Raw genomic sequence first — 10,682 nt, 5'->3', positions numbered from 1 at the left:
TTGATGGTCGCTTTTTATTTAATGGTCACTTTTTATTTGATGGTCACTTTAAATTTGATGGTCACTTTTTATTTGATGGTCATTTTTAATTTGATGCTCAGTTTTTATTTGATGGTCACTTTTAATTTGATGGTCGCTTTTTTGTTGCTCACTTTTTATTTGATGGTCACTTTTAATTTGATGGTCACTTTTTATTTGATCATCACTTTTTATCTGATCATCACTTCTTTGACGGTCACTTTTTATTTGATGGTCACTTTTTATTTGATGCTCACTTTTCATTTTATGCTCATTTTTCATTTGATGCTCACTTTTAATTTGATGATAGATTTTTATTTGATGGTCACTTTTTATTTGATGGTCAATTTTTACTTGATGGTCGCTTTTAATTTGATGGGCACCTTTTATTTGATGATCACTTATTTGATGGTCACTTTTTATTTGATGGTCACTTTTTATTTGATCATCACTTTTTATCTGATCATCACTTCTTTGACAGTCACTTTTTATTTGATGGTCACTTTTTATTTGATGCTCACTTTTCATTTGATGCTCACTTTTTATTTGATGGTCGCTTTTTATTTGATGGTCACTTTTTATTTGATGGTCACTTTTAATTTGATCATCAATTCTTATTTGATGGTCACTTTTAATTTGATGGTCGCTTTTTATTTAATGGTCACTTTTTATTTGATGGTCACTTTAAATTTGATGGTCACTTTTTATTTGATGGTCATTTTTAATTTGATGCTCAGTTTTTATTTGATGGTCACTTTTAATTTGATGGTCGCTTTTTTGTTGCTCACTTTTTATTTGATGGTCACTTTTAATTTGATGGTCACTTTTTATTTGATCATCACTTTTTATCTGATCATCACTTCTTTGACGGTCACTTTTTATTTGATGGTCACTTTTTATTTGATGCTCACTTTTCATTTTATGCTCATTTTTCATTTGATGCTCACTTTTAATTTGATGATAGATTTTTATTTGATGGTCACTTTTTATTTGATGGTCAATTTTTACTTGATGGTCGCTTTTAATTTGATGGGCACCTTTTATTTGATGATCACTTATTTGATGGTCACTTTTTATTTGATGGTCACTTTTTATTTGATCATCACTTTTTATTAGATGATCACTTTTTATTTGATCATCACTTCTTTGACGGTCACTTTTTATTTGATGGTCACTTTTTATTTGATGCTAACTTTTTATTTGATGCTCACTTTTAATTTGATGGTCGCTTTTTATTTGATGGTTATTTTTTATTTGATGGCTACTTTAAATTTGATGATCACTTTTTATTTGATCATCACTTCTTTGACGGTCACTTTTTATTTGATGGTCACTTTTTATTTGATGCTAACTTTTTATTTGATGCTCACTTTTAATTTGATGGTCGCTTTTTATTTGATGGTTATTTTTTATTTGATGGCTACTTTAAATTTGATGATCACTTTTTATTTGATGGTTACTTTTTATTTGATCGTCACTTCTTCTTTGATGGTCACTTTTCTTTTGATCGTCGCTTTTCATTTGATCATCACAATTTAAGTTGATGGTTTCGGCATTCCATACATGGTCGCTTTATATTTGATGGTCGCTTTTCATTTGATCGTCGCTTTTATTTGATCGGCACTTTTCATTTGGTCGTCGCTTTTCATTTGATCATCACTTTTTACAGTACGTGCGCATAAACGTGTCGCAGTGAGCATGCACTGAGCAAATCCTCATGTACGTATAGCTAGCGCGCTCTTTTTGCTTCCGAGAATTGAAGTGCAGGTGCATATATATGAATCTATTGATCGTGAAAAAATAAATCTGGAAAATGGAGGGTATACTTAATAGTTTAGGGATGCCTCAATCAGTTATTAACAACTTTCAACGGGAAGGGGTAAGTTGAAGTTAGAATTTACTTAGATCTAGACCTACGCTTTAGATCTAACTTTGTTTGTCTATTTTGTTGGTGTGAAACGGTACTATAGGCCTTGGCCTAGGCCCTACTCCCTCACAACATTGTCACTGGGGCGTTGCACTGGGGCCTATGCTCTATAGTATAGACCGGCTAGGCTAGGGCCCTATCTATAAGTGTCACTAGGCCTAGTCACTAATAAGCCTAGACCAACCTGACTCCATTGTTGAGAACTGTGCTAGTAACTTAGTGTTAGAGCCAGAGGCTACACACGAAACCCATGCAAATGCAGAAAAAATACAGTTAGTGTTCAGTTCTTAAATATTTTCAGATCTCTAGACCCTAATAATATTAATTTTAGCTGATGATTGGCATTGCCCATTTTGCAAATGCAGCGCGGCGGGGGCAGAGGGAGGGGGTAACACTAACGAGTAACGTTGAGTCTTATCCATTGTAGTTATACACTCAAGCCTAGCGCCTATAACATACAGTTCAATTGTTACTGTTAACCCCCTACCCTCTACTCCTGCCCCCGTTGTGTTGAAGAAAACCTTTTTTTTTTTTTTTTTTTTTGCTATAGGCTATTCATATTTATATATATATATATAAACAAGGCCATAGATATGAATAACAACAAACCGAGTCGCCCTTTTCCAAAACTCCCAACCCCCCTCCCCCCAGAAAATTTGTTGCGTCTATTATTGGGCTTATTTTCTTTTTACCCAAAATTAAGGGGGGGGGGGGGGCTGCGTGCGCAACCTCCCAACCCCCTTGGCGACAGTCATGCAGTTGACCCACAGAAATTTAGAAAATTTATATTTTTCTTGCAAAAATGCATAAAATTTACAAAAAATTGTGCAACAAATCCTTCAAGTTCTGCTCGATTGCTTCGCTCCCTCACTTTCGAATAGGGTCTATTTTTGAAAATTGCAAGAGTTTTTAACAATGATGGGATGAGGATGTTTTAAACACTCTATCAAAAGTAGGTTCAATTTTGCACCTTTATCAATGTCACACCTGGAACACATTTAATGATGCAAATTTGCACCTTTCAGAAAAGAAATCACCTTAAAAGGTACAGCTTAATTGCACCTATTTTTCTGAAAGGTGCAAATTTGCATCATTAAATGTGTTCCAGGTGTGACATTGGTAAAGGTGCAAAATTGAACCTACTTTTGATAGAGTGTTTAAAACATCCTCATCCCATCATTGTTAAAAACTCTTGCAATTTTCAAAAATAGACCCTATTCGAAAGTGAGGGAGCGAAGCAATCGAGCAGAACTTGAAGGATTTGTTGCACAATTTTTTGTAAATTTTATGCATTTTTGCAAGAAAAATATAAATTTTCTAAATTTCTGTGGGTCAACTGCATGACCGTCGCCAAGGGGGTTGGGAGGTTGCGCACGCAGCCCCCCCCTTAATTTTGGGTAAAAAGAAAATAAGCCCAATAATAGACGCAACAAATTTTCTGGGGGGAGGGGGGTTGGGAGTTTTGGAAAAGGGCGACTCGGTTTGTTGTTATTCATATCTATGGCCTTGTTTATATATATATATATAAATATGAATAGCCTATAGCAAAAAAAAAAAAAAAAAGGTTTTCTTCAACACAACGGGGGCAGGAGTAGAGGGTAGGGGGTTAACAGTAACAATTGAACTGTATGTTATAGGCGCTAGGCTTGAGTGTATAACTACAATGGATAAGACTCAACGTTACTCGTTAGTGTTACCCCCTCCCTCTGCCCCCGCCGCGCTGCATTTGCAAAATGGGCAATGCCAATCATCAGCTAAAATTAATATTATTAGGGTCTAGAGATCTGAAAATATTTAAGAACTGAACACTAACTGTATTTTTTCTGCATTTGCATGGGTTTCGTGTGTAGCCTCTGGCTCTAACACTAAGTTACTAGCACAGTTCTCAACAATGGAGTCAGGTTGGTCTAGGCTTATTAGTGACTAGGCCTAGTGACACTTATAGATAGGGCCCTAGCCTAGCCGGTCTATACTAGAGCATAGGCCCCAGTGCAACGCCCCAGTGACAATGTTGTGAGGGAGTAGGGCCTAGGCCAAGGCAAGGCCTATAGTACCGTTTCACACCAACAAAATAGACAAACAAAGTTAGATCTAAAGCGTAGGTCTAGATCTAAGTAAATTCTAACTTCAACTTACCCCTTCCCGTTGAAAGTTGTTAATAACTGATTGAGGCATCCCTAAACTATTAAGTATACCCTCCATTTTCCAGATTTATTTTTTCACGATCAATAGATTCATATATATGCACCTGCACTTCAATTCTCGGAAGCAAAAAGAGCGCGCTAGCTATACGTACATAGTACATGATATGAGGATTTGCTCAGTGCATGCTCACTGCGACACGTTTATGCGCACGTACTGTAAAAAGTGATGATCAAATGAAAAGCGACGACCAAATGAAAAGTGCCGATCAAATAAAAGCGACGATCAAATGAAAAGCGACCATCAAATATAAAGCGACCATGTATGGAATGCCGAAACCATCAACTTAAATTGTGATGATCAAATGAAAAGCGACGATCAAAAGAAAAGTGACCATCAAAGAAGAAGTGACGATCAAATAAAAAGTAACCATCAAATAAAAAGTGATCATCAAATTTAAAGTAGCCATCAAATAAAAAATAACCATCAAATAAAAAGCGACCATCAAATTAAAAGTGAGCATCAAATAAAAAGTTAGCATCAAATAAAAAGTGACCATCAAATAAAAAGTGACCGTCAAAGAAGTGATGATCAAATAAAAAGTGATCATCTAATAAAAAGTGATCATCAAATAAAAAATGAGCATCAAATATAAATAACCATCAAATAAAAAGTGACCATCAAATAAAAAGTGACCAACAAATAAAAAGTGACCATCAAATAAAAAGTGACCAACAAAAAAGTGACCATCAAATAAAAAGTGACCATCAAATAAAAAGTGACCATCAAATAAAAAGCGACCATCAAATAAAAAGTGAGCATCAAATGAAAAGTGAGCATCAAATAAAAAGTGACCATCAAATAAAAAGTGACTGTCAAAGAAGTGATGATCAGATAAAAAGTGATGATCAAATAAAAAGTGACCATCAAATAAAAAGTGACCATCAAATAAGTGATCATCAAATAAAAGGTGCCCATCAAATTAAAAGCGACCATCAAGTAAAAATTGACCATCAAATAAAAAGTGACCATCAAATAAAAATCTATCATCAAATTAAAAGTGAGCATCAAATGAAAAATGAGCATAAAATGAAAAGTGAGCATCAAATAAAAAGTGACCATCAAATAAAAAGTGACCGTCAAAGAAGTGATGATCAGATAAAAAGTGATGATCAAATAAAAAGTGACCATCAAATTAAAAGTGACCATCAAATAAAAAGTGAGCAACAAAAAAGCGACCATCAAATTAAAAGTGACCATCAAATAAAAACTGAGCATCAAATTAAAAATGACCATCAAATAAAAAGTGACCATCAAATTTAAAGTGACCATCAAATAAAAAGTGACCATTAAATAAAAAGCGACCATCAAATTAAAAGTGACCATCAAATAAGAATTGATGATCAAATTAAAAGTGACCATCAAATTAAAAGTGACCATCAAATTAAAAGTGACCATCAAATAAGTGATCATCAAATAAAAGGTGCCCATCAAATTAAAAGCGACCATCAAATGAAAAGTGACCATCAAATGAAAAGTGACCATCAAATAAAAAGTGACCATCAAATAAAAAGTGACCATCAAATTAAGTGATCAAATAAAAAGTGACCATCAAACAAAAAGTGACCATCAAATGAAAAGCGATAAAAAAATTGAAAATGACCATCATCAAATCTAAAGTGGCCATCATCAGTTCAAAAGTGGCCACTATCGAATCAAAAGCAACCATCATCAAATCAGAAGCAGCCATCATCAAATCAAAAGTGGCCACTATTGAATCAAAAGCAGCCATCATCAAATCAAAAGCAGCCATCATCGAATCAAAAGCAGCCGCCATCAAGTCAAAAGTGGCCGTCATGAAGTCAAAAGTAACCGTCATCAAATAAAAAGTGGCTGCCATCAACTTACAGGTGTCCTTTTGGCGCGCACATCAGGAACGCCGAAAGGACAACATTGATTTGATGTTAGAAACTGATTTGATGATGGCTGGTACAGAGGGATATGATGCTGAAAATTGATATGATGATGGCCACTTTTGATTTACTGATGGCTGCACTTGATTTGATGATGGCTGGTACGGAGGTCCATCAAATCAAAAGTGACAGTGATCAAATTTTAGCCTTTCCGCGTTCCATAGAGGAGTCATACACTTCGAGCAGAACGTTTCTCTGCTACAAGTGTGCTTTAGGCTCAGTGTGACTGCATGTGGTATGGGGATGCATCGTGTGCATTGTGTGTAGTGTGTATTTCTGTGTGTGTGACTGTAAAATGCCAGTAGAGACCACGTGCGCATGTGTTGAGCGACACTTGTGATTGTATCATGAACTGGGATTTGTGTGTGGATTGTGTGAGAAGTTTGAAGGTGTAAGATTTTGGGCGACTTGATAGATGATTGCTCCCCCCCCCTCCCATTTATGTACACTCTCTAGCCCCATGTCGAGCTGCAGCCACCCATCTTGATCCTTCCCCCCAAAGCTTGTCTCTCCTCATTCCTTCTTTTCTTCCAAACTTTATTTCCCTATTATTCTTGTTAATTTCTCCTTTTACAAGTTGTAATTCACTACGAACTTCATTATAATTTTAATGAAGTGTTTATCACCTCTTGTTTGTTTTTAAATATTTTTATATCTCTGTTCAAAACAAGAGTCTCGTCTATCCCTTTAAAAAAAATCACGCTTTGATTTTTTTTTCTTTCATTCAAAAATCCCATTGATAACGTTTGCTTGCTAGTCTTAAATGGGAGTCTTGCCTTATTGGAATATTGGCAAGAAGTTAATAAAAAAAATGATGTTATTGTTCTGTCAGTAATAAAGGTAGAGATTCAACTATGGATATTTTTCAGTCATATTTCATTTAATCTTCGTTATTTTAATCCAAACATTCATTTTTTTTTCAATGATGTATTTCACCTTTGGCCAGTTCGCCATTTTCTTAAGTGACTGAAAACGTAGACTAGCCCCTTAATTCAGGGACATCAACCCTCGGCAATTTGTTTACATAACTTTCTTTGTCTCCGTCATGTATTGCACAATCTTGAGAAGCACATGTTTGGAAATCTGATATTCTTGTGGTGGTGGGGGGGGGGTACGAGATTGCCGCCCTTTTCATTCTGTTTTGGTTTGGCTGCCACATGGCCTCTCTCACTGTGTGGAGAAATTAGGTCAGGTAAAATTTGCAAAGACGTGGATAAGTTCATTTCAATTAGAGGCCCGTGCAAGGCTAGGCATTCATGATGGATGATGGAAATTGCCAGTTTTGGTTCTGGTAGCTAGCCTTTTTGTCATGAATCTGTGTAACTGATACGAACGCTTAACAATTCAATGACCTTTATGACTTATATCATTATTTTGTATGAATAATTTTTAGTCTTTTTTAAAAGGTGTCATTTAAATAACTTTCAGTCAAATATGTACGAAGGATATTTGTTCAACTTCATAACATTTGCAGGTACCTATATTGTATGATAAAATAAATTACCTCAGAATTGTACAAATTCAGAACTTTTTTTTTCTTTTACATTGTCTTTAGACACGAATACAGATCTTTCTAGATTAATTTAGCAAATGGGCTATAACACTAAATAGTAAACACGCAAAGCTCACGTCAACCAAGTATCAAACATTCAAACTTGGATTAATTCATGGAGGTTCTACCTCCATGATTTAATCTGAATAGGTCTGTATTAGGTCCATGAATCAACTCAGATATCGTTCAAGCATCAAAATCAATCTATCATCACAACACTAAAATCATAAACAATCACTTCGAAGAAACAATGCGAAGGTCAAACCAGGGAAGTGTTATACTTCCCTGGTATATGCTAGCTACCGTGTATATATATATACACACACACACAAACGCAAAAAAGCCGCGAAATAGCTCCAGAAATTGTAGCCCTGGAAAGTGGAAAAAGAGCCCTGGAAAATGAAAAAGTAGCCCTGGAAAATTTTTAAGTTTCTCCAAAAAGAGCCCTGGAAAGAAAAAAAGTAATTTTTTGGTTGGTCTGAGTAATAATTTAGAGACATGATGGTTCTCTGACATATATGGCTCATGCCATCTTAACTTTTGAGTTGTGGAATTGACTTCTTTGGTATTCTTCTTGTATGAGTGTGTTGGCCTATTTGTTGTGTCATTAGAAAAATTCTTGGTGGATATAGATCTAGTTGATAATTTCTAGTCTCATCTCCAACTTTGACCTCACATGGAAACGATCCAGTATGACATCTGTATCCCTTCATCTAAAAATCTTTCACGGGAACTTGCATGTCTTTCACCTCAAGGAAGTTGGAGTTTCTTAACCAGGTTCTGGGGCTTGGCTTGAGATGGTGTTTGGCTGTTCTTTTGTATTTAGGTATGTGGATAGGACAGTGATCTTCCTGGTAGTCAGCCTTCTGAATTCTCCAATTTATGGGGTTTTTTCCCCATGTGTTTTCCTATCATTGAATCGTCTGGTACTTTTTTCTCTGAACATCTATTGTCATATCCTGTGTCAACAAGAATTTTGATTTATTCACTTGGTTTAAGTGGTTGCTTTATTTTGGAAGGCATTTGATGTAAGTTGGCATGTCTTATTTAGATGATCAAGGTGTCTTTCAAATGTACATAAGTTCTCTACTGGGCTTAGAACACATATTTCATCAAATCTGGCACTGTTTTATGGAGAAACCTAAACAAATTGATTCTAGTTAGGGAATCACTCACTGTGAATAAAGGATGGTGACATTTTCTACGAGAAGGAGCCAGAGTTTGAAAGTGTGGCATAGGTATTTTAGCCTATGGTTAACCCAGTTTTTAAAGTTTCTTTTGTAGATGAGGAGTGTGATTGGATGACCTCTCCTGTCAGATTGTTTCAACTGTCATTGTCCCTTTTGCAGAAGAAATTGTTTCCTTACATACATTCAGAACCAGTCTGGGAAATTTTATAGGGCGCTGTCTCTGAAAGTTGATATTGCTTCTCAATGACCCTTTTGCCAAAGAAGTGGTTTCCTACATCCAAGTGTGAAAGGAATTTCAGACTTGATCGTGTCCTTTCTGAAGTGTGACATTGCTTGTTATTGACCCTTTGGCTGAAGGAATGATTTCCTACATTTTATTTGGTGGCGTCTCTGAAATTTGACATTGTGCTTCACAACTAGAATACATGCATTGTACTGTTATGATTGATAGGCCATTATTAAACCATTGTGGGATTATTAAGTGCACATCCTCTGGACGAGCCTATGTTGAGGATTAACCCATTAGGTCTAGATTCACAAGCCATGTCTTTCCAACTGCCCCTTGCCTTATCTCTCAGAGTTGTGTGAAAATACGTGATGAATACTGTAAATACAAACATTAGGTGTCCCCATGACAGAAAAAAACCCCATAAAATTGTTCTTCCTTTTCACCAAAATGCAGTGTTCATTGAAGTTCATATGAACACAATTGCACCATGTACAGAAAAGTGAGTAGTCATTTGTAAAATTGTAAATCTTCCATTTGCTCAATTGAAAAGAACCGTCCCCCCCAAAAAAAAAAATATATATATATGTAAATGAAAAAACACACAAAGGATTGTGACAATACTCGAATACTCATTTTTTTATGAATATAATGAAATTATAATAAATTACTTAGAACATATCAGTCATGGAGAATAAATGTTGAAAGGATGTGAAATGAAGAAAGATTGACAGGATATGGAGGGCATTTCATGAAGAGTTTTATCAGTGATTATCACTAATTTGCTCTCAGCCAATCAGATGCATTGATTTACAGTAGCTTATAACATCTGACTGAAAATCACTGATATGGATATTTATGGAATGCTCCCTTGGATGGATAGTACAGGGAGGTATGGAGAGAGAACACAATTGGTGGATTCACAGGTAAACTTGTAGAAGAGGGGAAATAGAGGGAAGGAGGGGGGGGGGTAATGAGCAGATTAAAGGCAATCAGGTGGTAGTATTGTCCAAGGGTGAATAGAGAGACTACAATGGAGATTAACACACCGATTCATTTGGGAAGAGAAAAGGTAGGGGGATGGGGGATGAGAAGATGGGGGGATGGGGCAAAATGTAGATTATGTGGGTGAAGTCCCCCCCCCCCCCCAAACACAAAATTGCTTGGAAAATCAATGCATTGTCTTCCATAACCTTAGCTATGCAGGGTATCATTGAACTTGAAAATAAAGCACCTGCATCAAGGATGGGGTATCATGCATGACAGTGTCCAGCGCCCCGCCCTGCACACTTGAAAATTAGACTCTGGGTAGTGGCATCATGTATTGTGTGATTCTGTCAAGAAGGCCCCCAGCTCAGATCAGGCTGCTGGCCATTTTGTGAGGTTTTGGGTTTGCTCCATTGAATTGAGAGGTCAGCTGCCATGGAAACTTCCTTACTTGAATGAATCTTCTTGGCTGCTGGTCATTTTTTTTTTAAATTTTTTTTTATTTGAGAAATAAATCTCTTGGAAAATGACAAATTCTTGCTTTTTAGTGATGCTTATTTCTGTCTTGCCTGCCCCTTTTCTATTGTCATCTCCCCTTTTCCTATCCTTTGTGATCTCCCCCCCCCCCTCATCTATCCTTTGTGATCCCCCCACCTTTTCTATCTAC

Source organism: Lytechinus pictus, chromosome 3 (assembly GCF_037042905.1).
Source record: "Lytechinus pictus isolate F3 Inbred chromosome 3, Lp3.0, whole genome shotgun sequence".
Taxonomy (NCBI): domain Eukaryota; kingdom Metazoa; phylum Echinodermata; class Echinoidea; order Temnopleuroida; family Toxopneustidae; genus Lytechinus; species Lytechinus pictus.
The sequence above is the reverse complement of the archived record's forward strand: the minus strand, read 5'-3'. Positions refer to the sequence as shown.